Below are 22209 nucleotides of genomic sequence, written 5' to 3' on the forward strand. Positions count from 1 at the left end.
AACACATGGGGATTACAATTCAAGATGAGATTTGGGTGGGGACACACAGCCAGAACATGTCATTCTGCCCCTGGATCCTCCCAAATCTCATCCTTCTCACATTTCAAAAGACAATCATGCCTTCCCAACAGTCCCTCAAAGTCTTAACTCATTCCAGCATTAATTCAAAAGTCCACGTGCAAAGTTTCATCTGAGACAGAGCAAGTTCCTTCCATTTAGGAGCCTATAAAATCAAAAGCAAGTTAGTTACTTCCTAAATACAATGGGGATACAGGCATTGGATAAATGCTTCCATTCCAAATGGGAGAATTTGGCCAAAACAAAGGAGCTACAGGCCCCATGCAAGTCTGAAATCCAGTGGGGCAGTTGTTAAGTCTTAAAGCTCCAAAATGATCTCCTTTGACTTCATGTTTCACTCACATCATACTGATACAAGAGGTGGGCTCCCATGGTCTTGGGCAGCTCTGCCCATGTGGCTCTGTAGGGCACAGACCCTGTGGCTGCTTTCATGAACTGGCATTGAGTGTCTGTGATTTTTCCAGGTGCACAGTGCAAGATGTCAGTGGATCTACCATTCTGGGGTCTGGAGAATGGTGGCCCTCTTCTCATAGCTACACTAGGGAGTGCTCCAGCGGAGACTCTGTGTGTGGGCTCCAACCCCACATTTCCCTTCTGAAGTCTCCCAGCAGAGGTTCTCCATGAGGGCTCCATCCCTGCAGCAAACTTCTGCCTGGATAACCAGGTGTTTCCGTACATCATCTGAAATCTAGGCAGAGGTTCCCAAACCTCAATTCTTGATGTCTGTGTACCTGAAGGCCCAATAGCATGTGGAAGCCACCAAGGCTTGGGGCTTGCACCTTCTGAAGTGATGGCCTGAGTTATACATTGGCCCCTTTTAGCCACAGCTGGGTTGCAGGGCACCAAGTCCTGAGACTGTACAAAGCAGCAAGGTCCTGGGCCTGGCCCATGAAACCATTTTTCTCTGCTAGGCCTCTGGGCCTGTGATGGAAGGGGCTGCTGTAAAGCCCTCTGACATGCCCTGGAGACATTTTCCCCATTGTCTTGGTGATTAACATTTAGCTCTTCGTTTTGTACGCAAATTTCTGCAGCTGGCTTTAATTTCTCCCTGGAAAATGGATTTTTCTTTTCTACCACATTGTCAGGCTGTGAAATTTTTAAACTTTTATGCTCTGCTTCCCTTTTAAACATAAGTTCCAATTTCAGATCATCTCTCTCAAGTTTACAGTTCCACAGATCTGTAGCACCAGGGCAAAATGCCACCAGTCTCTTTGCTAAAGCATAGCAAGAGTGACCTTTGCTCCAATTCCCAATAAGTTTCTCATCTCCATCTGAGACCACCTCAGCCTGGACCTCATTGTCCAGATCACTATCAGCATTTTTGTCAAAACCATTCAAGTCTCTAGGAGGTTCCACACTTTCTCACGTCTTCCTGTTGTCTTCTGAGCCCTCCAAACTCTTCCAACTTCTGCCCATTACTCAGTTTCAAAGTGAATTCCACATTTTCAGGTATCTTTATAGCACCTCCCCCCTCCTGGTACCAATTTACTATATTAGTCTGTTTCCACACTGCTATAAAAATTATACCCGAGACTGGGCAATATATAAATATTATATATTGTGAAGTCCAATTAACTCACATTTCTGCATGGCTGGGGAGGCCTCAGGAAACATACAATAATGGTGAAAGGGGAAGCAAATACATCCGTCTTCATAAGGTGGGAGGAGAGAGAAGTGCAGAGCCAAGGGGGAAGATCCCCTTATAAAACCATCAGATCTCACGAGAACTCACTCACTATCATAAGAACAGGATGGGGGAAACCAGCCCCATGATTTCATCACCTCTCACCAGGTCCCACTCTCAACACATGGGGATTATGGGGGATTACAATTCAAGATGAGATTTAGGTGAGGACCCAGAGCCTAACCATATCATTCTGTCCCTGGTCCCTCCCAAATCTCATGTCCTCATATTTCAAAACCCATTATGCCTTCCCACAGTCCCCCAAAGTCTTATTTCAAAGTTCAGAGTCTCATCTGAGACAAGTCAAGTCCCTTCTGCCTAGTAGCCTGTAAAACGAAAGGCAAGTTAGTTGCTTCCAAGATAAAATGGGGGTACAGGCATTGGATAAATGTTACCATTCCAAATGGGAGAAACTGGCCAAAACAAAAGGGCTGCTGGTCCCATGCAAGTCCAAAATCCAATGGGGTAGTTATTAAATCTTAAAGCTCCAAAATAATTTCCTCTGACTCCATGTCTCACATCCAGGTCATGTTGATGTAAGAGGTGGGCTCCCACAGCCTTAGGCAGCTCTGCCCCTGTAGCTTTGCAGGGTACAGTGCCCCCACCTCAGCTGCTTTCATGGGCTGGTATGGAGTGTCTGTGATTTTTCCAGGTGTACAGTGCAAGCTGTCAGTTGATTTATCTGGAGTCTGGAGGATGGTAGCCCTCTTCTCACAGCTCCACTAGGCAGTGCTGCAGTGGAGACTCTGTGTAGGGGCTCCAACTCCACATGTCCCTTCTGCACTGCCCTTGCAGGGGTTCTTCATGAGAGCCTTGCCCCTGCAGCAAACCTCTGCCTGGACATCCAGGTGTTTCTATACATCCTCTGAAATCTAGGCAGAGGTTCCCAAACTTCAATTCTTGACTTCTGCTTGCCCGCAGGACCAACACCATGTGAAGGCCGCCAAGGCCTGGAGCTTGCATCCTCTGAAGCAATGGCCCAAGATGTCCATTGGCCCCTTTTAGTCATAGCTGGAGTGGCTGGGGTGCAGGGCACCAAGTCCCGAGGCTGCATACAGGAGGTGGGCCCTGGACCTGGCCCACGAAAGCATTTTTCCCTCCTAGGCCTCCAGACCTATGATAAGAGGGGCTGCTGAGAAGGTCTCTGAAAAGGTCAGAGACATTTTCCCCATTGTGTTGGTATATTAGTCTGTTTTGAGGCTGCTGACAAAGACATACCTGAGACTGGGAAGAAAAAGAGGTTTAATTCGACTTACAGTTCCACAAGGCTGGGGAGGCCTCAGAATCATGGCAGGAGGCAAAAGCACTTCTTATATGGTGGCAGCAAGAGAAAGGGAAGAAGCAGCAAAAGCAGAAACTCCTGAAAAATCCATCAGATCTCACAAGACTTACTATCAGAAGAATAGCACAGAAAAGACTGGCCCCCATGATGTAATTACCTCCCTCTGGGTCCCTCCCACAACATGTGGGAATTCTGGAAGATACAATTCAAGTTGAGATTTTGGTGGCGACACAGACAAACCATATCACTCAGTGATCAATATTTGGATCCTTGTTACTTACGGAAATTTCTGCAGCTGGCTTGAATTTCTCCCCAGAAAACAGGATTTTCTTTTCTACCACTTTGTCAGGCTGCAAATTTTCCAAACTTTTATGCTTTGTCACCTCTTGAATGCTTTGCTGGTTAGAAATTTCTTCTACCAGATACCCTAAATTATCTCTCTCAAGTTCAAAGTTCCACAGATCTCCAGGGTGGGGACAAAATACCACCAGTCTCTTTGCTAAAGCATAGCAAGAATCACCTTTATTCCAATTCCCAAGAAGTTATGTCAGAGGAGTTTGAACCAGAGCAACTTCATCTTGAATAGGAGCTGGTTAAAATAAGGCTGAAACCTACTGGGCTGCAATCCCAGATAGTTAGGCATTCTAACTCACAGGATGAAATAGGATGTCGGCACAAGATACAGGTCATGAAGACCTTGCTGATAAAAATAGGTTGCGGTAAAGAAGCTGGCTAAAACCTACCACATTCAAGATGGTGATGAGAGTGACTTCTGTTGTCCTCACTGGTACACTCACACAAGCATAGGAGGAGAGAGCCCTATGGAATGACTCTGGGTCACCAAAATTAACTGTAGTATACTCAGAAAACCAAGTATTTTTAATAAGTTTATCCATTAAAGTAATTTATCAGTTTACAAATGCCATGGCAACATTAAGAAGTTACCCTATATGGTGAAAAGGGGAGGCATGAATAATCCACCCTTGTTCAGCATGTAATCATTAAATAACCATAAAAATGGGCAACTATCAGCCCTTGGACTGCTCTGCCTGTAGAGTAGCAATTCTTTATTCTTTTACTTTCTTAATAAACTTTCTTTCACTTTATGGATTCACCTCAAATTTTTTCTTATGTGAGATCCAAGAAACCTCTCTTGGGGTCTGGATCAGGACCCCTTTCTGGTAACAGTTCCTCATCTCCATCTGACACCACTTCCATCTGGTCCTCATCTGGACTTCATTGTCCATATCACTATCAGCATTTTGGTGAAAGCCATTCAACAAGTCTCTAGGAAGTTCCAAACTTTCTCGTGTCTTCCAGTCTTTTTCTGAGCCCTGCAAACTGTTCCATCCTCTGCCCATTACCCAGTTCCAAAGTTGCTTCCACATTCTCAGGTATCTTATAACTATGCCCCACTACCTCGGTAACAATTTACTGTATTAGTTTGTTCGCACATTGCTATAATGAAATACCTGAGACTAGGTAATTTATAAAGGATAGTGGTTTAATTGACTCACAGTTCTGCATGGTGGGGAAGGCCTTAGGAAACTTACAATCATGGCAGAAGAGGAAGAGGCATGTTTTACATGGCAGCACGTGAGAGAATGCACAGTAGGAGGAACTGTCAAGCATGTATAAAACCATCAGATCTCATGAGAGCTACTCAGTATCATGAGAACAGCATGGGAGAAACCACCCCTAAGATTCAATCACCTCTCACCAGGTCCTGCCCTCAACATGTAGAGATTATGAAGATCAAAATTCAAGATGAGATTTGGGTGGGGACACATTGCTTAACCATATCATACGGTGTGGGCACCACCTGTTTGGTGCATGAGTGCATTGCAGTTGAAAGCCTGCCCTGAACACATGACCATAAAGAGTGATGACTACATCACTGCAGTTTAGGGTGGCTCAGCAAGATTTTATGTATAACAAAGAGTGTTTCTACTGCAAAAAATAAAACTGCATGAAAACATGAAAAGTGTGGGCCTTTTTTCCAGGTTATTAGTGCCAGATAAATTGTTTGAATAAGTAAATGATTAAATGCATGGGCTCTGGATACAGAAATATTGCCTGGAGAATAGCAAGGAGTCCATGGACACGGTGAAATATTCAGAGGAGAAACAGACACTTCCAGGAAAGAGGTCTAAGCAACTTTGCCCTGTTGCCTTTTCATCAGCACCTTATCAACTGGTACATACCTCTATCCCACATCCAATAATTTCCTCATCGTCCAGCAGTAAGCACAGAATATCTAGCCAAACTCATGACTACTCAGCTTTAAGAATTTGAAAATGTGGTTTGTATCTAACTTGTGCTGGTATTGAAGCAGCTGGTATACTTTACTGAAGACTTGTAAAAACAGGTTTTTCTCTGGGAGTCCCATTGACAGGTCTGGCTGTGATATCACCATCACTGAGGTGGAAGAGAAATGGGATGTGTGTCTTCAGGGAACTGAGAATGGGCAGACACCAACATTCAAAATAAAAGGTTCCTCCTAAATATTTAGTTATGTCTTGACAGAGTGAATTATGTGTGAATTTTTTTGAATATGAAACAGGAATTGACCCAAGACATCAAATGTTTAAGGGTTAAATAAAGGGCTTGTTATCTAATTATAAAGCTTACTTGATTATAAAAATCTATACAACATTAGGCCTTTAAGTGCAAACACAGAAAACAGTGCTTCTCTCAGTATTCATACAGTATGTCTATTTGCAGATGTTAAAGTGAATTTGACATAATGGTAAGTAGTTCAAACAATCTATATTGCTGGGAGCTTTTTCCTCACAGGAGATTGATTTTCCAGCACCATCAGCAGCAAGTCCAGAAATACCTTCAACTTTTGTTTACCATCCTGTAGGCCTGGGATTTTGTGTTTCACACTGTCTGCAGATATTAAGCAAACTTTTAAACATTTAACTGAAAAAGTTAATGAATTATTTTACTCTTAATTCTGAAATAACTTAAGACTCATTTTCCTAAATAACTGCTTATTAAGAAAAGTTTGTTTTGAGTAACCAGGAAAAGGAGAATAATGGAGATAACTATATTAAATTATCGATAAAAGTCTACTCAGAAAGATAATATATCCCAACAAGAATTTGAGGAGAGGGATTTTACTACTGGGGACTAGTTGCTAAAAAGCCAGGAGGCCCAGAGAGAAGACCTTATGATGAGACAAGTGACAGGATAGCAACAGCAGAAGTCTCTTGCTACCCCTAGGGCTGGAGAGACAACACGAGGAAATGTGGCTACCAGAGTTGATGATTTGAGGCCATCCAGTGGGCACAGGAACCATAGAAGAAAGTACCCAGCGGGAGCTTTGATCTCAAAAAGATGGCAGCCACCTGCAACAGAGAAAGAGAAGTACATATACCCATTCATCCCTTCCTTCAATGTCCTACCTCCTTCTCACATTAATGGATCCCAGATGGAAGCTGTTGACCATGGAGTCTGGCAAATGAAGTGGGCATAGCCCAGTTGTTTGCGATACAAAGTAGAGTGGAGAGATGTTGAGGAATGGATCTGACAGCAAACAAGCAGATGTTCTGTACACCACATGAGAAGAAAAAATGAGAAGACAGTTTCATGCTGGGAATTCAAAGCAGGTCCAAGGTAGTACGGGTCCATGGCTAAGGGGGGCGGTCCGTTAGTCCAGGTGGAACTTGAAGTTAGGCCACTGGTTGCATGCCATTTTGGGTTTGTTACTGATATTGCAGCAGGGTTCTGGATAACAGCCGTGGATAAAGTTCTTAATGAAAAACAGAAGAAAAGACATAAACTGGCTGAGAGTAAGAAGACAGATCCCTACGGAATGACTCAAGGTCTCCAAAATTAGCTGTAGTATATACAGGAAACCAGGTATTTTTAAGAAGTTTATCCATTAAAGTACTTTAACTGGAGAAGGGACATGAACATAGCTGGTTTTGGAAGGACAGTCTGCTGGCATCAATCTTTAGAAGGAAGGGGCCAGGGATTTTTCCAGTAAGAGCAGCTTCAGTATTTCTTCTTTTGAGAGCATATCTTGCTCCAGGTGCTCAGAGAAGAAAACCAGATCTGTTGTTAGTAGTGACAATGGAAAGTCCCATCTTTGATATAATTCCCTTTTTCCCTATAACTGACCCCAAAGTAAGCCCACTTCTAGAACTATCAGACTGGATCCAATAGACCCTTGTCAGTCAATCTCAGAACCTTCACACATTCTGAGGGTGGTTCCATGTAGCAAGGAGGCATTTCTCTGCACACCAGGCTCTGACATCTCTGTCTCATTAGAGAGCCTGTAGATTTAGGTCTTACACTGCATGTCATCTTAGCAAAAGGGCAAAAGAAAGAGCACCTCCAACTTCTACCATTAGACCTTAGAAAATAACTTGGATTTTTACTCAGAGGCACACTGTCTCAGAGTTCAGCCCCTAACTCTGGTCTTGGGACTGGATGATGTTTATCTTGTTTATGTTAGTACGAATTTAAGAAAACGTGTTTTTCTCTCTATGGTATCTGTTTAATAAGCTTTATATCCAATTATGGTGTGATGAATTTTATTTTCTGAGGAATTTTAGGGGTAGAAAGAGGAGACATTTTTGGAGGCAAAAGCTCTCAACGTTTAAGATGAGCTTCTTTCACATTTCCTGGTATGAAATTGCAGAGAACATTTACTGACATAATTTGTGTATTCTCAACTGACATTGTAACGATAATATTATATTAATCCACTCTTAATTCTCTAACTTTATATGAAATATAAATAAAAATGTGATATAATTAAAATTATAAAGAAAAATAAAAATGCATATTCAAAGGAAAGCTTTTTTTCTTAAATACTTTTTTTTATAACCTTGGAAACTTCAAACTATTTGCTGTCAGGATATGAAGACCTTTGGTGGAAGTAACTGATTTGCTGAATGCTGTTGCAGGCTTTTGTAATGGCTCTGAATTCATTTCAGAAAATATAAAAGTAAAAGAAAACCAAAAAAAGGGAAAGAATTTAAATAATAAGTTTGATCTTTTATGGTATTCCCAGGTTTGGGGTAATCACTCAATCTTCCATTGAATGATTCCTTCCAATAACAATACAGTCAAAATGTCCTGCAGACATTTCCAGGAGTGAAGACTGGGTAAAGGAGCTCACATATATACAGATACAGGTATTACTCATTGTTAATAGTACCCTGCACTATAGAGAAATATGATTTATTCACTTTGCTCCTAAGACATTTGGCCATATGGGACTCTACACTTGGACTAATTTCAAGATACTTAAAAGCTTTTCCTCTCCTTCATCTATCTTTCCTCTTTATTTCTCCCCCACCCCATTTCCTTCTTCAACCTTTTTCTTTTATACTTGTCTTCATTCTGAAACATATGTAAAGTGCATTTATAAATACATAATAATACATTCAGTTAGACTGTATATTATTTCAATATTAATACCTTTTAAAACATGAATAATGTAGCAAAACAAAAGGGAAATGGGAGTAAGGAACAAGTAATAGTAATAAATATATGAACTACATATTGAAAAATATTGTTCTTCTGCTAGAAGATGGCCATGAATTTGACTCTAGATTTTCTAGCCATCCATAAAAATGAGAAATCAAAACCACTTCTGAATAAACAGAAACACACAAAATCACAAGGAAATTTCTCTCACTGATTTTATAGGAAGGATGTGAATTTAGGTAATAAAGACAACATTCTTACAACAACCAGAGAAAAAAGAATCATTGAATTATTAGTAATGATATTCCTCAACCTAGGCACAATAGCAAAGACTTATTCTGAAAAGAGCAAATCTATACGAATAGTAAACTCATTAAAAGCATTCACTTTAACTTGAATTAAGCAGAACAAACTTTCCCAGACCTAGATCAGTACATAGTCCTAGAAATTGTTCTATAAAATGAATACTAAATGGTAAGAAAGTAAAAAGATGAATGATTGGAGATCAGCTCTTTCTTCACTTGTCAAATGTATTCAAGTAAGTCCTCAAAATTGAATGTCTCATAATTGCATACCAAAGATTTCAACGCTTTTGTAGACTGTTTATTTTCAGGGAAACATAATCTCATACTTTGCAACTAAAATCTAGATACTTTCATTGGTTTTAAGTGAATTTACATGGCTCTCTTCAGTTTTAGAGGGTCATTTTTACATATTGAAGATAAATATGTACTTATTCCAGTAGAATTGTCAGGCATATGCTGGATATATTATCTGTTTCCCTTCTTTAAAAATGAATATTGCAAACACAAATGAGATCCAAAATAATTAGGCAAATATCAACATCTGAGTAAAGATCCACTCATTCATTTTAACTCTGTTGCAGTGAAATTGCTCCCTTTCCAAGTACTATCACTATATTATATTGAATTTCCACATAAAATGTGATCTCAGTTGAAAAAGAAAATAATATTAATTATATAAAAATAATACTTGCAAACTATTATGTAGCATCTACTGTATGCTAGACACTGTCCTAAAAGATTTACATATATTAACTGCTTTAGTTCTCATGAGAGCCTACGAGGCAGGTATTATTATAATGCCAATTTACAGCTGAAGAAACAAAACCATAAGGCAGTTGAGTAAATTGCCCGGTGTCACATAGTTGGTAAGGACAAAACTGGAATACACGGAAGAATGTTTGATTCCACAGTACACTCATGACTATTGTTATTTACTTACAAAGCAAAATTTGCTAAACTGTTTCTGTCTGATGGCAGTACTAATATTTATGACAAAAACAATACAGGTAACTATAAAATATTCAAAGTGATTTTTATAAATATTTTAAATAACACAACCAAATTAGCATTATCCTTATTCCAACAATGTTATTGTTGAGAGATTTTTCAGAAGTAATTAATCCACAGCTAATTTATTCTGTAAAACCTAGTTACTTTTAGCCACATATGATTTTATTTTACCAAAAATTATTTGACACACTTTATCACCAATGCCATGTGTTAACATTTTTATTTTTTGAATAATTTATAGCTGTTTCCAGAAACATAAACTACCTTCAAAAAAGCAAAGGTTGGCAATTATCAATATCATCCAAAATGATAGCTTCATGTTTCACTCATGAGATATTTACTTAGCTCTTGAGATGTGACAAGACCACGAGGGTGCTGGGGATACTAATATATATAATGAATAATGACTTTCCCAAGTCATTATGTGATTACCACCTCCCTGCCTCCAAAGAGGTCACAGTTTATTGGTCTCAATAGGCCTACATGATTACCGTATATAGTGGAAGTGATATTTAAAAAAAGATAACAGCATGGAGCTATTAACTTAAATTGTGGAACAGAACAAGAACATGAGGAAAGGCTTCCCAGAGAGCTGAATTTTGAATGACACAAGGAAAACAGCTCACTTATCAGGATGCCACATGTACAAGAAGCATGGAGGTTAAAGACAGCTCGATTCTCTCAGGGACTCCTAAAGGGTTAAGGCACAAGACAGAGAGTAATGAGATGAGATGACGATAGGGAAGTGGAGACTGGCCAGATCACAGAAGGCCTCTCTGAGAAAAGTTTCCGCTTCCGAACACTGGAGAGGGTGAGACAGTATGTGAAAGTTGTAGGCAGAGGAATGAGATAAAGAGGCTTGCATTCTATAGAGGTAATTCTGCCAGGAGGATGAAAAAGAGAAAAAGATGGTGGGAAAACAAGACTGGAAAATGGAAGATGTGTTTGGAGGCTATTAAGGCAATCCAGCAAGAAATGATGAGAGTGATTCTGAAGGCACTTCAAAAAGAGCTACAAAGAATGCTTTGAGAAATGGCAGGTCCTGTTGATGCAAGTGTAGAGGCTCCCTGATGAGTACTTTTGAGAATCTGGAACTCATTTAGAAGTGTGTTCAGGCATTTTTGCATGTGTGACAAGGACAGTTTTCCAAACAATAGTCCTTGAATAGAAAATTTACTCCTTGGAATGTGCATGATACTCATCACCATAGAGATTGCTTTCGCTAAACCCTTCAAGAAACAAGCTGCTTCTCCCTGAAAATCCCTTTATAAGCTCTTCTGTCTCTTAACAAGACATGTAGAGCCCCAAAGGTTGGCAGAGAGGAATGTTCTCTTTTATCTCCATCCAGAATTCTCTCGAGTGGCACCTGAGATCGACCCTAGTGCAATGGCAAGAATCGAATTAAATTGACTTCCGCCCCACCCCACAGGACCATTCCAGTCAACCTGCAGCAGAAATTGACACTGCAAATTTACTCAGTTACTGAGATCCCTTGCTTCCAAGAGCTGGAGCTCCTCCAGCAGCTTGGGAGACTCATTAACATTCACATCTTTCCCAGCCTCATTATCTCGCCCAGATGTTTCTGTGACTGCCCCTTTAAAGCATCTCTGTCTATATTTTATTTACATTTGTTCAGCAATATTGATGCTTAATGAATAAATGCACTAAACTGTCAGTACTGGAGACTAATTAAATCTATGTATGAGCCTGAGAAGCTGATTGAAAAATTTGCAAGTAACTAAACTGGGTTTAAATAAACACTTTAGTGTAGTGCTTTAATTACACTTTAGTTTGTAATGTAATTTTTGGCTGTTTAAACTATGATTTAGGCTGAGCTAATTACAAATGATTTTCTACTCTGTAATTAATAATAACAAAATTGTAATTAGACAGCTGCTCTGGATCAGGACGACAGTTTGTATGTGCTGGCTCAGGGTGATGGGTCTGGCAGAGGCACAAAAAGAGCACTTGAGGATTGGGGCAGCCAGCCCCTCTCCAAGGTTCATTATTAAAGAACAAGGCCCGAGCATCTAGGTGAGTTTTATAATCCCAGTTGATGCTAGGGAAAAGGGTTTTTTATTTGTTATACACTAAGTGTCCCCAGACGTTCTCAGTCCTCTGGAAAAGCAATGATGACACCAAATTTCCTTTTATTCCTAACTGTAGCTTCCAACTCACTCACTTTTCCTTTCTGTCAGAGATTAAATCAACTGGTATTAATGTGTCCATCAATAAGTCAATTCATCATCATCATCATAGTAATGATTATCATACCTTAGAATTTTTTTTCTGGTTATGTTTGCTGCATAACACATCATCCCAAATTGTAGGTCATAAAACAGCTATTCCATTATGGTGTAAGATTCTATGGGTCAAGAACTTGGACTGGGTGCAGTCGGTGTGCTTTGTCTTTGCTCCATGAAGTTTGGAGCCTCAGCTGAAAAGACAAGAATGACTGATGAAACTGGAATCATCTAGAGGCATTTTTTAGTCAGCGCTTCCACCCCGACTCTCCATGTGGCCAGTGCTTCCTCGAAGTGTGGCAACCTAGGGGTAGTTGAACTTAGTACATGGGAGCTCAGGGACCTCATGAGTGAATTCTGGAAAACAAGGTGGAATCTGTATTGCCTTTCATGACCTAGCCTTGAAAGTCACATAGCATCACATCCACCATACTTTGTTGTTTGTATCAACAAGCCCCATCCAGATTCTAGGGGTGATATAGCAAGACGGGTGACTAGCAAGGTGCTATAGAATGAATGCTTGTGTCCCCTCAGAATTCCTATGTTAAATGCTAATGCCCAATTGGATGGCGTTATGAGATGGGGCTTTGGGAGGTGGAACCCTCATGAGTGGAATTGGTACTGTTAGAGACTTAAGAAAGCTTCCTTGACTCTTCCATTATGTGAGGGCACAGGAAGAAGATGGTTATCTACAAACCAGGAAGTGAACCCTCACCAGACACCTAATGTGTCAATACCTTGGTCTTGTGCTTCTCAGCCTCCAGAACTGTGAGAAATAAATACAGGTTGTTTACAAGCCCTCCTCCTCCCAGTCCCAGTTTATGATAGTTTGTTATAGCAGCCTGAACAGAGTAAGACACAAGGTCACATTGCCAAAGGGCATGTGGGATGAAGATGCTGCAGCCATCTTTGGAAAATGCCACCTGCTACAGATTTGCAGATTTTGTAGTTTTTGAAGTGCATTTGTCACATAATTGGATATTTAAAACCACATTGATGTAGGCAGGACAGTAAATGCTACCTTCATTTCACAAATTGTGTTCTGTGAAAGATAAATAATTACTCCTTTGGTATGTGGCAAAGGTGGATAAAACCTAAGATTCAAACACTTTATACGTCCAATTGCCAACCAGAATTATGTAAAAAGAAAGACCTGGTTCTTTGTCTCTTATCATAGACTTAATTCTGAACAGCTTACTTCAGCCCATTTGTCTCATTTGAAGCATTTCTGCTTCCATCACCTTGTTTCTTTGTTGTTCACTGCTCCATTTTTGTCCTCTGTCACCCTTTCTACTTGTAACCCATGACATTTTAAAAAGAACATCATCTTTGTCATTCACATAATGTTCTTGTTCAAATGTCAGTTGAGCTGACCAAAGTTAATTTAACAAGTAATCTTTGGAAACTTAATTCTAGGAATTGGGTGCAGTGATAGTCTTACATACAGAAGAAACCAGAACAAAATGTCTAAACCTCTCTGCCTAGCCCCCTTTCTCTCCCAACTCTCTCTGACACACATACACTCTGACACTCACACACACAAAGAACTTCCATAGGGGACGCCTGAAGTTCTCCAAACAGGGAATGAAGCTCGTCATGATGTTATGTTGTAGACCAAAATGGAGGTCCTGTAAGAAACCTAGCCCTTGTTTAGTAAATCTCACCAGCAACATCAGAAAATTTTAAATAATTGAAGGCCATATATAACTAAGCATCAAAATATGCAGGGAAAAATGGCTATGTAAATTCAGGTAGACAGATGTCAACAGGAGAGGAAAATGGACAGGTGTCATGAAGGAGTTAGTTCAGATTTGCATCTTATTCTGCTTTAATCGAATATGGGAGTCGAGGAAAATACTTTTTATGGGTAAGACATCAGCATCAGTAAGAATAAAAAGGAGAGAGTAAGCATGGCCCATGGAGATGAATGTTTTAACAATGTTTATAATGGAAAAAAAAAATGGGAAAAAAGCCCAAATGTTCAACCACGAGGAATTGTTTAAACAAATTAATGTATACCTATTTAATACAATATTTTCTAAATATCTCCTGGATAGAAAGAGGTGAGGTTATGTCATTTAATGAATCAAAAAGGGATGGAATTGAGTGTATACGTGGAAGTGTAGACTTTGGGGAGAATAAAATGTTCAGTTTCCCGAACTGAAAAGGATGGATGAAGGAATGGGTATAGAGAGTTTAGGGACAAAGATAAATATGAAAGAATGCTCCAATGGTTAACTTACCACTGAAATAAGATGAGAGGCCCTCTGCTTACAGAAGAAGGTCTAGAGATGCATTAGCTTTTTGAGAACACCTTTCTCTAAGTTACCTGTACTCATTGGTATACAAGTTTGACTGCCGTACCAAAGCCCTAAATATAAGATATAAATGTATTTCTCTTCCATTAAAGAATGTGAGTGTGTGAATAATTTGCAACTCAAGAATGTTGAGGAACCAGGTTCATACCATCTTATCGCTTTGCTCTCCCACCATGACACTGTCGTCTTCCATTTAGTCCAAGATGATTTACCACCAGGTTCTTGTCTCAATCAGTAGATATAGAAAGAAATTGTAATGGGAGAGCACAACTGTATTTTTCTTTAAAGACATTTTTAAAACCACTTTTACTTAGTTGTAGGACCATGCCTAGGCCTGAAGGAAGCTGGGGAAAGTAGTTTTTAAATGAACATTCATGTAATAAAAATATAATGCTATGGGAAAAGAAGGGAATATATACTGAGAGACAATGAGGAGTTTCTGACACAGTACTATTACCAGATAATTCAGTACAAGGAATAAAAAAAAAATCTATGAGATCCAGCCTCTGTCTAGCATCCAAACACTCATTGGAGTCACTACATAATCAGAATCCTCTCAGAATTAAATGTGAGTAAGACATATTTAATTTTAAAAGAAATATCACACACACACACACACACACACACACACACACACACACCCCTCTAAGAATCACCAAAGTGCTGGTCTAGTTACAGCAGTAAACTGAGTCATGAGAATAGTAAATGCAGAAGCATGTTGAATTATAATTATATAAGTAGCATGAATGACACACTCTAGCTAACGTTTTATGAGTAAAACCTCAGTTGAATATTGTTTACCTTCTACCCTGCAATGTTTACATGTTGCTTTAGAAGTTTCATGTCATTTTCTGAAAGTTCTCATTTTCATTCCTTTATTCCTTCACTCTGCAGCTCATGCAACCCTTTCAAAAATTTAACATTTAATTTTTTTCCTCAAACTTCTCACCTTGTTTTAGTATGCCCATATTTATTGTCTCTCAGCCAAACGCTGGATTTTTTTTTTCCTTTATTTTCTTTCAATATTATTAGTGATATTAGCATATCTCTAGATGTAATATGCCAGCATTTTCATTCAAGTATCATTTTTCACCATTCATAAGTGAACTCTGTTCACTTACCAATTTTGTAACAGAAATATCTTTCGCTTCATCTTGTGTTACAACTTTGGAATTTTTTATTGACTATCTCCTTTGCTTCAAATATATTTTATATGTCTCCAAATCCTATCAAGTCTTAAACTTCTCAGAAAATCATCCCTGCCTTCCTGAAGCTTTTGCTGCCTATTTTATGATTATTCCTAAAATTATAATTTATTTCATGGCAGTTCATCTAAATCCATCGATAACTGCTCCACTGTCTACATTTACAAATCAAACTCTTTGATCTGATCCTCAGTATCCTCCACAATTTGCTCTAACCTTATGTCACTCTAATTCACCATGTTAAGCATTTAGCCCCTCACTACTCAAAGTCTGTATTCTGATCAGAACAGATCCACCTCATCTTGAAGACTCACTGAATCAGAATTTGCCTTTGAACAAAACTCCTCCCTTTTCAGGTGGCAGATTAGCATTGGTTTTAGCATACAATTCTTGGCACAAATTAAGACCTTACTCAATGTTATTACTACAACCTTGTGTTCATTCTCCTGTTCTTTTGTTTTGTTCATGTGCCCTGGATAGACTATAATCCAACTTTGTCACAGGCCCCAGTTTGCTTTTCCTAAAAGCTAATTCAAGTTTTACCTCTAAGACTTTTTAATTTGGTAAATATCTGATTTCTGATGTGACAGTTTTCCAGTGTAATATTCGAGAAAAATGGCAAGCCGGGGTCTCTGGGCTCTCATGAATTTCCAGGTTCCTCCCTCCACACTGGCTCATGAGACCTTCAGGAATTGGGCTTGCCTCTGTGAAAACATTAGCTACAGTGTGTCATTCTAGAGCTGCATCCATTGACTTATAACCTTGAACTCTTGCCTGTCCTTTGCTTTGCTTATTTGCAGATTTGGTTGTAATTCAAAATAAAAACAACATTAATTTCATCCAATTTTTAATTCTATTGTTAGCTACTCATCATTACTCTCATCCTTGTAATTATTGTTATGATGATTATGATTTAAGACCAAGATGTCATCATCTTGAACAAAAGGGTGAAAGCTGACTTTACATCTGATAATTGATGTATCATGGCCAAGGCTGATGATCTGTTGACAATAAGGATCTGGTTTCCATAGTGAATAAGCTTCTTAGAGAGAGCCACTGACTCATTTTACTTGTATTATTTCTACAAGAAACATGGTATATCATCTCATTATAGCTAGATAATGGTGGCTAACTGTCTACCTATAGGAACAATACAGCCACAGAAGAGATGTCCTGCCTTTTTAGCAAAAGCACAAATTAGAATTATACAAGATTTTACCAAGAAGGCTTTGAACTCACAAGTGTACAATATACTTAAGTATTCCTAAGTTTTTTTAAATTAAATGTCACCACCTTTTATGAGTTTGCATGGTAACTTCAGTCCTCAGACTATACTCTCTGGGTCCACTTATTCTTTCTCCATGAGCTCCCACACTCACGCCAGTCATGCTTTCATTCCCAAAACTGCATGGAAACTACTATCACAAGAGTCTGCATATCTTCACATCCAAGATATGCAGACTTTTGTGAAAATTAATCATTAATTCTCATCTACTTGAAATTTGAATGGCAATTGATATCCTTAATCACTCCTTCCTTCCTGAGACTTTTTCCTCTCTTGGCTTTGTAAGATCAGGTTATCCTGATTTTCCTTCTACCCCACTGGCTTCTCCTTTTCAGACTTCTTTGTCAACTCTTTCTACTTTTTCTAACTTCTAAATGTTGATGTTCCTTGGGATTAGTGCTCAATTTATTTCTTCTCTATCAGATAAATTCAGCCAGTCCTATAATTTTCAATACCATTAAAACAAACATTGATAATCATTAATATTTACATTTTTAGCACAGGTATTTCCCATAGACTCTAAATTTTTGTAGCCAATAGCCTATCTGACTTTTACTTGAGTTTCTAACAAACATATTAAACTTCACACATCCAAAACAACTCTTAACTTCCTCCTGCTATGGTTTGAGTGTTTGTTCCCTCAAAAACTCATGTTGAAATGTAACTGTCATAGTATTGGGAGATGAGAACTTTATGCATGATTAGGTCATGAGAGTTCCATCTTCATGAAAGGATTAATGCCTTTATTGTGGGAGTGGGTTCATTATCATAGGAGTGGGCTTGTTACAAAAGGATGAGTTTGGCCCCTTCCCCTCTCTCTCTCACTCTCTTTTTGCCCTTCTGCCTTCCACCATGCTAAAAGGCACTCACCAGGTGCCAGCTCCTTGATCTTAGAATTTCCAGCCTCCAGAACTGTGAGCCAATACATTCTGGTCATTATAAATTACCTAGTCTGGTATTCTGTTACAGCAGTACAACAAAGACTAAGACACCCTCATCAGCTCTTTTAACATTTGCCTACTAAGCAAAAGGCAATACCAATTATCCGACTGTTCAGAGCAAAAACCTTGTAATGATCCTTGGCTCTTCTCTTTTTCACACACCTTGCTTCCCATCCATATGCAAATCCTGTTGGTTCTATATACAAAATATATTTCAATCCAATTACTTCTCACCAAATCCACCACACTACTGTGCAATACCCTCTGCTGAACTTCCACAATTTCTTTTAAATGGTCTTCTCATTTCCACTCTTGCCCTAATATAATCCATCCTCTTCCTGCAGGCAGAGGGATTCTATTAACATGAGTCAGATCCTGTCACACATAGCCTAATACTCTCCAGTGGCTTCTCTTTACACTTACAATAAAATCTAATCTCCTATCTTTACTACCGAGGTGCATTCCCTAAGATATTTCTGTGGTGTATTTCCTGCCTTGCATTGCAATGATGTGCCTAGGTGAGATGGGAGAAATTGTTTAGTGTATCTTAAGCTGGATTTCAGAGCTGGAGTGCTCTTTCTGGGGCAGCTATTAGAAACAATGTATCAGGGTGATCAACTTTTCCTAAGTTGACTGGGAAAATCCTGGTTTTAACATTAAAACCTTTGTATTCTTGGAAAATCCCCTCCGTTCCGGAGAAATTCAGACCATTGGTCACAACACAATGTGTTCACACCTGTGACTACTGAGTCCTTTCTCACAGTCGCTCAATAGAATCACTTTCTCTTATTAATCATGTATTTAAATAGGCTTTTATGGGATCTAATCATAAATTTGCTGTACATTATACACAACTACTCTAGATTGCACACAACCAGTTTTTAAGTTAAGAGAGAGGCTACAAATTGTTTAGAAATTTGTGTGTCTCCTGAATATGCATGAACACATAAAATCAAAAGGTATTTTTTGTATAAATTTATGGGATACGAGTATAATTGTCTCACACGGATACATTGCATAGTGGTGAAGTCAGGGCTTTTAGTGTATCCATCACTGGGGTAATGTACATTGTATCCCTTAAGTAATTCCCCCCTCCCACCCCACCCTTCTGAATATCTCTTGTCTATCATTCCCCACTCTACATCTATGGTATATATGTTATTTAGCTCTCACTTAGAAGTGAGAACACGTGATATTTGTCTTTCAGTATCTGGTTTGTTTCACTTAAGATAATGGCCTCCAGCTCCATCCATGCTGCTATAAAAGACATAATTTTACTCTTTTTTTATGGCTGAATAGTATTCAATCATGTATATATATATTCTACATTTTCTTTATCCAGTCATCCATTGATAGACACAGGTTGGTTCCATATCTTTGCTATTTTTAATAGTGCTATGATCAACATACAAGTGCAGATATATCTTTGATATAATGATTTCTTTTCCTGTGGGTAGATATCCAGTAGTGGATTATTCCATAGGTGTATCTTGCAGGAATCACATTTACTCACTGGGACCCACAAATAAGGAAAGCATACTTTTTAACAATGAGATGAGAAAACACTTTTCCCATTACTGCAATATTTAATATTGTTCTGTCAGTAGGAAGCTAGATATAGACTAAGTACAATAATATACTTTTAATAAATCTCCAAATAAAATAAATATAAAAATACACAAGAATAGAACTGCTATTTTAATTGTTTTCTACACATAAGAAGTACTTTTGTGTTGAAGAAAGCCAAGAAAGAAAAAGAACAGATCCCTTGGAACAGGGTCACCAACCCACAGGCCACTGACCCTTTCCGGGCCACACAGCAGGAGGTGAGTGGCAGATGCGCAAGTGAAGCTTCATTCATATTTATAGCTGCTCCCCATTGCTTGCATTACTGCCCAAGCTCCATCTGCTGGCAGATCAGGTGCAGCATTAGATTCTCACAGAAGCACTAACTCTATTGTGAACTGTGCATGCGAGGGATCTAGGCTGTGAGCTCCTTATGAGAATCTAATGCCAGATGATCTGTCACTGTCTCCTATCATCTCCAGATGAAACAGGAAAACAAGCTCAGGGATCCCACTGATTCTACATTATGGTGAGTTGTATAATTATTTCATTATATATTACAATGTAATAATAGAAATAAAGTGCACAATAAATGTAATGCACTTGAATCATCTGGAAACCATCTCCCCACCGATAGTCAGTGGAAAAATTGCCTTCCATGAAAGCAGTTCCTGGTGCCAAAAAGTTTGGGGACCGCTGCCTTAGAGGGTTGCAATTAAAAGTTTTATTATTTTATTTTTGGCAGCTAAACAACTGAACTGCATAAACACATTGATCCCCTATTTTCAGATTTGTAACAAAATAAAAACAATGCAAATTACATGACAATAGATATCTGTTTCTAATGAAAAGTGTTTCTATATTATTTATATTAAGTATCTACTTATAAAACATTTACTTTATTACCATTACATGTATAAAAATCATTGTTCATGGTCGTGTTCCATTATGCCAAAGCATTTTAAAATTATTCATTTTAAAATACTTTTATTTTAAAAATTTATTAAAAGTAGACTAATGCCTTCATAGCCCTGATTAGACAGTATTTTTATAAATAACATTCTGTTTTCTTTCTAAATATACATAGTATTTTTTCCTTAACTATTTACTGGTTCACAATAATTAAAATTCTTTCATCTTCACTTTTTTGAGGGATGCAACAAACACTTTTGGTTAAAAGTGCCACCTTAAAATATTTATTAAACAAATAATAAATGTCTAATTCCTTCTTCCATTTAAATAAGCAGGAGAAAGAATTAAATAATTCTGATGACACGATCTGTGGTTTTTGCTGATTTTCTCCTTGCCTTAGTGGCTTATCATCTTTAGCCAGTGAATTATTCTTTCATTTTGAGCTCATCTTGTCCCTGATGGCCCAATTATTGCTTCTGGGTAATGACCCAGTCAGATCTTATTTAGAAAGAAACTTACTCTTAAACAGCACACAGTGATGCCTTTTTGACCTCAAAGAAGCCACAAAAGACATCTGCATTATCATACAGAGTAAAATGGGTCCAGTAAAATTAGGTTCCAGCTGAGAAGAAAGCTTCCTGAAGGCATTTGGTGCCTCAGAGTCATGGACTAGATCAAATTTTCCATTAGAAATAGTAATTGGTTTCATTCTTCATTCTCCCAGATGTCATTCATAAAAAATTATTAGGCGGTCATGTTTGACCACAAGGTAGACCCTCTTATGCAATCCTGAATCTGCTGTTACTTAGCTAAACAATCCAGTTCTTTAAACAGTCCTCTTCAGATTTGTTTTCACCCCTTCATCATTACTGCGCATGGTATTTTTAGTCTGTTCTGTTTTTCATGTTTTAAAAAGCAAAGACCAAAACTGGTTATTGCAAAAACTGATTTCTCAGCGCACTAGGGAGAAATGCCCTCTAGTGTAGATGCACAAAGAAGGAAGTGCTTGATTCTTCTTTTTATAGTGAGAAAATCTTAACTGAGAAAGACAGATTACATGGAAACACGTAATTGTTCATTTTATGTTGAGACTTATCCTCTGTTTTTTGAAAATTCAGACAATTCAAAAAAAATTCAAGATAAAGTTGAAAGCAGGAAGCATCTGGTTTTTGGGGACAGCTGATACACTTAGGCTGTGAGGAGCATAGGATGGTAGGAGAGAATGAAGCAGTAACATTGATGGCAGTGGGAAGAAGCAGGGTGTCACACCAAGGCCAGCCAAGATCCATGCAGCATTAAGGCCATGGGCTTCCAAATGGGGACTTCCCTGCCAATCTTTTATTAATGTCACTTGAGTAGTTTTGTGTGTTCCTTGCCCCCTTGGCAAAAACTGAATCTATATCCTCCCCTGTCTTTTAGCTTTCTGCATCACTATTTCCACTCAAATGACAGTGGGATATTCTAAGGAAGTAATCAGTTAATAGCCAGATGTTATCACCAAATTATGAATCTTTCTCTGATGAAAGGTGATTGTAACTAATTTAATGCCAATAATTTTCTTTTTATCTTTTTGGTGCAGTAAGAGGTTGTCTTTTCATCCCTACATCATGAATGAGTAAGTACAAAGTCCCCTAGTTCTCTTTACTGAAGTATGGCTAATTACCCTGAAAGGACGAAACAAATCATAGTTACGAGCAAAGTGAAGACATTTCCCTCCAACTCTGATCAAATTCATTTCTCTTCCTCCTGTAACCTTATAACTCCAACTCAAGGTGTATGTTTCCAAGGAAGGTCATGTTTTAAAATATGACTTTAAGCCCACAGATTTTACGCAACGGTCTCATCCTGAGCAAGCATACTACATAAATCCAGGTATTATTGCTGTTGTCATTAAATCATGTTTGTGGCTTAAAGCAACATTTCTCAAAATGTTG

The 22209-nt window shown here is 38.5% G+C and overlaps 1 long non-coding RNA gene across 2 annotated transcripts in view; it reads right to left on the reverse strand.

Annotated features, from left to right (window-relative positions):
* Positions 1-3477: 3477 nt before the first annotated feature.
* The window catches only part of LOC116269996, a 42148-nt gene continuing 23416 nt past the window's right edge, over positions 3478-22209 (reverse strand). Inside the window, exons 3-4 of one of the 2 annotated variants that reach the window (XR_004177823.1) lie at positions 12080-12242; positions 3478-6801 (exon numbers count right to left, since the gene is read on the reverse strand). This is a non-coding gene — a long non-coding RNA (uncharacterized LOC116269996). Of the gene's footprint in view, positions 12243-22209 lie in introns of both variants that reach the window. The other variant, XR_004177822.1, reaches the window with a different exon arrangement.

The sequence above is a fragment of the Papio anubis genome, chromosome 13, assembly GCF_008728515.1.
Source record: "Papio anubis isolate 15944 chromosome 13, Panubis1.0, whole genome shotgun sequence".
NCBI lineage: Eukaryota > Metazoa > Chordata > Mammalia > Primates > Cercopithecidae > Papio > Papio anubis.